Below are 8,038 nucleotides of genomic sequence, written 5' to 3'. Positions count from 1 at the left end.
TAACTGAGCCATCCAGTCACCCCTGTAAGAACATTTCAGTCAACCACATTTTGGGTACCTCTGGGGGAGGGGACAGTGAATGGGATGAATAGCTCTACTTCAAGAATGACCAGTTTCCAGGGGTGCCTGGGTGGCGCAGTCGGTTAAGCGTCCGACTTCAGCCAGGTCACGATCTCGCGGTCCGTGAGTTCGAGCCCCGCATCGGGCTCTGGGCTGATGGCTCAGAGCCTGGAGCCTGTTTCCGATTCTGTGTCTCCCTCTCTCTCTGCTCCTCCCCCGTTCATGCTCTGTCTCTCTCTGTCCCAAAAATAAATAAACGTTGAAAAAAAAAAAATTTAAAAAAAAAGAATGACCAGTTTCCATAAGGAGATTATTGCCTTGACCACCATACTCTTCCTTCTGTTCTTTTTCTAAACTGTGAGGTGATCATATTTAGTGATCTTACCACAAGGAAATAATAATAAAGTAAAATAATAAAATAAAATTGTGTTTTATTTGCAAGTCTGAATTAGGTAAATTAAATTTTACTAGACCTGTATCAAATAGTTTTCTATAAATGCCTAAGATAATTCAGGGTGTTTACCTTAAGATAAGTTTTCTTATCACCCCAGGTATTACCATATTATCATTTATTATTATTAAAATAATTATACAAGTCATAGTATTCCTCAATAGATTATAACTTCCGAGAATACATTGGCTGGCACAGAGTAGTTCCATAATAAATAATATTTAGTAATAGTTAAAATAGTAACAAATATTAAAAATAGTAACATTGTGCAGTGGATAATACTTAAGATCACAAACTGATCTTCAAAAACACTTAGTAATTTAGAAATGGCACATAACATCAGTATAACTTAAGGGTAATTATAAATCTTGGAATAATTCATTTGATTATGTTTGGGGGATGCAACATTTTTGTTTCTAGAATTCCTCTGTGACTACTCTAGCTCTTTAGTTTATATTAGAAACTGACAGCTCATTAACAGTTCATTAGGAATGCTGTTAACTGTGCAAAAGAAATATATTCTGCATAGCAGATTCTTACTTGTGAAATGTATTGAAGTTTGGGTCAGATTCAGCATTTCAGGGAGAATAAACATTTCTGCCTATCAGTGATGAAAAAGCACAGACATGCAGGGTTAAAATGAGGGAAAAAGTGCCATAAGTTTCAATATATTTAAAAAAAATATTCCAATGTGACATACTTTCTTTTTCTGCTACTTTTTCTCTGACTGCCAATTTATAGAAGTTGCCTGTCAATCTCCATTTTCCTCCAAAACACACAGTTATCATTCATTCCAATGTCCTAATTATAAAATCATTTTATTTAAACTTTGGAGATTTGGAATTACTTGTCAATGGGAAAGCCAAGTCACATTTTATGAATAAACACGTGAAAAGAAGATTATTAAAACGGCTTTTAAAAAGTAAAGAAAAAAATGATCCCAAAGTTTTGGATTTTTTTTCCTTCAAAAAATAAGTTTTAAGAAAACAAAACCCGGGAGAGGAAATCACTAAAGACAGAAACAGAAGACAGAAAAAAATTAGGAAAACCACTTCCACTATTGGCTTATACTTGTATTCATGTTCCTAGTATGTAAGAAGACCATAGTGGATGTGTAGATATATATTCCATACACTCCTGCATTGCAATCTTGACTGACTTTTCCTGACTCTAGTTGCACCTGTAGAGTGAAGGCACCTGGCACATAGATACACTAAGACCCTCCGGGCAGAAGCTCAGGAATCACTACAGGTGGTCAACAGTACTGGAGCTGCTTGGTTATTCCCCAGAGGGGTGCACCTTTCCTGGTGCCTGGTTCAATTCCCTGGTGCAATACCTGGTGAATGCCTGCAGTGGACAGAACAAGGTCCTATTCCATCTTCCTGCTCCAAAAATCCGTTAGCATATTGTCCTCAGAAAGAGGCCATATCAGATATTAAACTGATAAGAACAGATTCTACACTTGATATTAGCCAAAAGGCGGAGAAGTGATGGTCCCCAAATTGTAAAAAATACCCTATGCTTTGAACCTGACTGGGGATAGAGAAACTATGGTCCATGAGCCAAATCCAGCCCATTACCTCTTTCTGTAGATAAAGTTTTATTGGAACACAGTCAGACTCATTCACTTCGGAATTATCTATAGCTGATTTCATGCTACAATAATAGAATGGAGTAGTTACAAAACATACCATATGGCTCAGAAAACCTAAAATGTTTACTATTTGACTTTTATTATTTTGTTGATCTCTGGTCAAATTGGGATAATTTTTTAATATCTCGAGATATAAGCTATTTGAGTTATAAACAGTACATAGATATAGAGAATATTTCTTTGGCTGGAAAGTCCACAAAACTAGCATCTTTAAATTTTTTAACATTTATTTATTATTGAGAGGCAGAGAGACACAGAGCATGAACAGGGGAGTGGTAGAGAGAAGAGGGAACACAGAATCTGAAGCAGGCTCCAGGCTCTGAGCTGTCAGCACAGAGCTTGACGCAGGGCTCCAACTCACAAACCACGAGATCATGACCTGAACCGAAGTCGGTTGGTTGCTTAACCAACTGAGCCACCCAGGCACCCCCACAAAACTGGCATCTTTAACTTTTGCATCTGGACACATTTAAATCTTTAGGTGTAAGTAAATCAGATTAATTTATAAAGCTCAGATTATAATTATTGTTTTCACTTTCTCTATTTGTTATTACAACAGGGATGGGATGTCAGCTCACAACTGTAGCATACAATAAGTTGTACTTTCATTTTTTTTTTTTTTACTATAATTTCTATTTTGAACTCATGGTTCTCTAAGGTAGTAAAATTTTAAACTCATTGTTTTAATTTGTGGATTTTCCTTATTTCACCATTTCCATGTCTGCTTGAGTTATAGAAGTTTTCAGAGGACTGGTTATGGATGTTGACTATTATTGCTTCTGATTTGATCATTGTTCTTACATGGTTTTAGTTGTTAATCCACACATGTGATTCCAGAGCTATCCAACATTCTCTATAGTATTTACTCATGGTAATTTAATTAGTTCATCATGAGACATTATTCTATCCTCTAGGTCTCTTCATGACTATTGTATCTACTGTTTCAAGGCCATTTATGTGGACTTGTGATTCACCTTGCTCTTCCTATAATTTTCTGTAGAAAGAAAACTCGATATGCCCTACTTATCTATTCTTACTCTATATCTTTTTCATTTGAGTTTTTGTGCAGCCTGCTTGTCGTTCTGCCTGAGCATAAGGAGCAAAGGCCCTTTTTTTAGAACATACCAATGCTTTATCATTTCTACTCTGTATTCCTCCATTCAGTGGAAACTGCATTTCTCAAATCCCATTTCCCCAATGCATTTATTTATGCCCAGTGATCTTCTCCTGTGAAAGATAGTGGCCTATGCAAAAGAAGCTTTAAAAAATGAGCACATATCAATATATTTTGTCACATCTCTCTGCAAAAGCAAGGAGCCTAAATATTGAGTCTGTTTAAATACAGGTGAGAGGAAAAGAGGAAAACAAAACTGGGAAACCAAAATAGTAGTCTGGTAAGATTTCTGAAATAGTATTTCACTACACTGATCGCTTGCTATTGTCATCTCAAATCTTAATAAAATCTTTAATTTTATATATCAATATCTCTTAGTACAGATATATTATTGATCCAGATATATTAGTTTAAGGCAAAGCAACAATTAACCCCCAAATCTTAGTAGTGTAATGTGATAAATGCTGATACCTTTCCAACTGTATATCCACTACAGTTGGGGTAGACATCTATGCCATACCGCCTCTCAGGGCTTCAGTATAATGGTGGCTTTACCACTCTGAAATCCACCCTTGGAAACATGAGCCCCTTCTCGTCATCAAGAAGAGGCAAAAGGAGACTAGAAAATAATGCATAGTCTTTTCTCTGGCTTGGCCATGATGTGAAATATATCACTTTAGCTCTATTATTGAGTAGAGTTAGCACACAATTACATATAAAAATAAATAGGGTGAAAGTGAGTCTTCTGTATGTCCAGGCAAGAGAAAATTGAAATGAGATATAGTAGTATTTCCAACACAGGAAATATGTGCTGACAAATTTCCAATCTTTGTAAATTTTTGTGTAAGGAATCTCCGGGATCATAGTTTCAAGCCATCTGATAAAACATATCACATTGCAAGAGAACAATTCTATCTTGGAAAAAAAGAAAAACAGTTTGTCTAGTCAGAAGCATGTGAAGATAACTCTTCACACTAAAAGAAACAATTGCAGAAGCATCCAGAATTTCTCCTCCAATATGTTCCACAATTCAGAATCTCAAGAGGTATGTGCAGTTTAATTTTATTCCCTTACTTGTTTAACCATAATGAAAAGATAAGTGTTCATTGCAGAAATGAATGTCTTCAAGTTTTGCTTTTGCTGTTTTAATAAAATACATTCTTTAAAGAAAAACAGTTATAGAAATATATGAATACTTAATAATTTCCATGCTATTGTTGCATTTTTCTCATGATATCTTTTATTTATTTTCATTAAACGGAAGTTCATGAAAAATGAAAAAGTCACATCTAGAGTCAAAGAACATATTGGCATGGTGTGTCCCCTCAATTTAAAAAAATTCTTAAATGAGTAGAAAAGAAGTGTTACTATATGAAAACGTGAATTTTTTTTTGTTTTAGAAGTTTCAAAAATTAGGATGTCATAGGTACAGCATACATAACATATATAATGCATGTGTGTGCTAAATTTAATTTAGGAGAGTGATTTGACAAATACGTAAAATTAAAAGATTAAAGAGAAAAGGATAAAATTAAATTTTATTTTAACACAATGTAATACTTTTCTAATATGTGTAATTAAGGTAATCAGAACTGCACATCATTTTCTCATTTATTGATTTGAACCAAAGGATGTGGTAGTGATTTTTTCAGAATAATATTTTTGAAAGTGTTAGAAAAGTAAAAATAATGGTTATAGGAAGGATGCATCTATAGCTATGTATTATAGCTCTTTCAATCACAACTCTATCACACTGTGGGAGAAAAAAACAAAAAAACATCTATTTAGTTGGAAAGAGCATGTATAGCAAATTGACTTGAGTCAGCAAATAGGCCACATGGCTGTGGAGTCCTGATTCACTTCCTTTCATTAGTTCCCCCTATCAAATAAACTGAAGTTTAAATTACCGTCTTCAAAGTTTAATTTATTTTCTTAGTCAAGCAGTTAACCATATTTATAGAGGCCTGACAATTCTAGGAAAGAAAAGTGCTGATAATAGCACCAATATGAGAAGAGAAAGATTTAAAAAATGTAAATTTTCATTTAAAATGCTAATGAAATATTTTTCTCAAAATGCATGTAATTATAATTTACCAAAATTTTAATTTTCTGGGAGCTGACATATCAATTTACTTTTAATCAAAATTTCTCCTTCCTTTAATTATATAGTCATTTATTTAATCTAGATTCACAACTATATAATCTTATATAAATAGATTTAAACTTAATGTTGGGAAAAAGAAGGAATATTTTCAGCCTGTTGGAGATGTCATTCTTTTTTTAAAAAATTATTTATTATTTTTGAAAGAGAGAAAGAGAGAGAGAGAGAAAGAAAGAGAGCCAACACGAGTGGGGAAGGGCCAGAGAGGGAGACACAAAATCTGAAGCAGGCTGCAGGCTCTGAGTTGTCAGCACAGAGCTGACACAGGGCCCAAACCCACAAACTGTGAGATCATGACATGAGCTTAAGCCAGACACTCAACTGACTAAGCCACCCAAGCCACCCAAGCAGTCCAGAAGAGGTCATTTTTTTTTTTTTTTTATGTTTATTTATTTTTGAGAGAGACAGAGACAGAATGCAAGTGGGTTGGGGCAGAGAGAGAGGGAGACACAGAACCTGCAGGAGGATCCAGGCTCTGAGCAGTCAGCACGGAGCCTGACGCGGGGCTTGAACTCAGGAGCTGTGAGATCATGACCTGAGCCGAAGTCAGATGCTCAACTGACTGAGCCACCCAGGCGCCCCAGAAGAGGTCATTCTTAATTTAACACCCATAAGATGCATTTATTTTGTCATATGTTTAATGTATATTTATAAATATTTACATATTTATTTTTAATACATATTTATTATATATTTAAATATAAATTTATACATTACGTTCATATATGAAAAATGTCTATGAATGTTAATGTCATTAGAAGTGTACATCATGATGTAGTTAGTGTATTTTCTTTTACTGGAGGCAAGTAAGCGTAAACTTAACTAGCTCCAAGAAGCATATTATTGATGGGGACTCTTATATTGGATGAGAGTTTAAATTACATATCTTTTAAATAATTTTAAAATTATAAATTAATCTTTTAGAATCAAATCCTCATCTAATATAAAAATCCCCATTAATAATACATTTCTTGGAGTTAGCTAAGTTTAGGCTCACCTGCTTCCAGTAAAAGAAAATACACCACATCATGACATTCATCTCTAAGGACTTTAACTTCATAGACATTTTTCTTAGGTCAGGCTGCCTAGGAGCCCACGCAGGAGATTTATTCAATGTAGGATAGGAGTGCCCCTGGAATCAACATCTGTGAGGGAGTGAAAGAAGAAGGATTACACAGATGAAGGAATTAAATTGGAATGTAGTTGCACCAAGGACTCAGCCAATGTGATGGAGATCTCTGGAGCTAGGATGGCGATTCCAAGTTATCCTGCCTTCAAACAGCGAGGCTTATTTTTTATACCACTGTATAAACCAGCCATTGAATTTAGCATGTCTTGGGGAGGGCTTGTGACCACCATACAGGTGGCATTTCTTGCAGAGCAACTTGGTTGTGAGCTGTCAGCTTTCAACACATTCAGCAGCACATTGAAGCTGGATGAATGCTTCAATCATAAAGGATAGGTCTGTGCAACCTACCAAAGATTTTACTCATCTCAACCCTATTTACACTCTGATCGATTTTTTTTAGTAATAAAATGTTCAGTGTCATAACATTCTGTTTGATCTCCTTTACTGAGAAAACATTTAAGAAGGTTAACGGGATGAACTCCACAACCCACATCCCTATCCCACCATTGCCACTGGACCAGAGATCTCAATTGATATGTATCTATTCTCTCAATTACTTTTCATTCAAGATTTTCCTTAACTCAGGCTGGTACTTCTGTGGAGGGATGATCAACAATGTCATTTCTAATGGTATAAGTCCCCAGGTGCCACACCCTTTTCAGGTCAGGGCAAACACAATAGTACATTTACTGTCAAACTTTCACCAAAGAATACCAAGAGATGCCTCCAAAGGGTAACTGAAGAGCCATATATCTCACTTATGTCCCCAAGTTTTTTTTTTCTTTTGGTGTTTATTTATTTTTTGAGAGAGCGAGATAGGGTGTGAGCAGGGGAGGTACAGAGAGGCAGACATAGAATCTGAAGTAGGCTCCAGGCTCCAAGCACAGACTCAAACCCACAAGCCGTGAGATCATGACCTGAACCAAAGTCAGCCGCCTCACTGACTGAGCCACTCAGGTGCCCCCCTTACATCCCCAAGTTTTAAGAGTAGCTCAATCTTCTATTAATAACTGGCCAATTTTTCAGGAGAAAAGAATAGCTCCTTTTTCTTGCCCCATGGTGTCTTTGCATGAGAAGCCTGAACTAAGCAAGCAGCAGTCACAAACTAAAGTTATTAGAACTATTACTATGTGTCTCCTGGTGGAATCATACCTCTTTAACAGTAAGCACCTCTAAATCCAGAGAATTGGTATGGGAAGTATAAATTCCTTAAGTAGGCAACTAGGTGTGATGTAAGCAAGGCCATCCTACTCTCACCACTGAGTAATCAGACCCAAGTTTCCTATTTATTGGGCACACAGCATCATATTATAACCATTGCTTTATTATCAACTCCAAGTCAACACTTCAGTTCCACCTTCAGAGGCCATGTTCTGCTCTAGATATTACCATTGGATCTCACTGCCATGTGCCTTTGCTGTAAGTTGGATCTCTTGGTCTGATTAGTTGTTACATGAGATACTCTGTAA

At 35.8% G+C, this 8,038-nt stretch overlaps 1 pseudogene; it reads right to left on the bottom strand.

Annotated features, from left to right (window-relative positions):
• Positions 1–1,799: 1,799 nt before the first annotated feature.
• On the bottom strand, positions 1,800–2,003 carry LOC112863013 (U2 spliceosomal RNA; annotated as a pseudogene).
• Positions 2,004–8,038: the final 6,035 nt, after the last annotated feature.

This window comes from Puma concolor, chromosome B2, assembly GCF_028749965.1.
Source record: "Puma concolor isolate L17-30 chromosome B2, mPumCon1.1.hap2, whole genome shotgun sequence".
NCBI lineage: Eukaryota > Metazoa > Chordata > Mammalia > Carnivora > Felidae > Puma > Puma concolor.
This window is presented reverse-complemented; position numbering and strand designations above follow the sequence as displayed.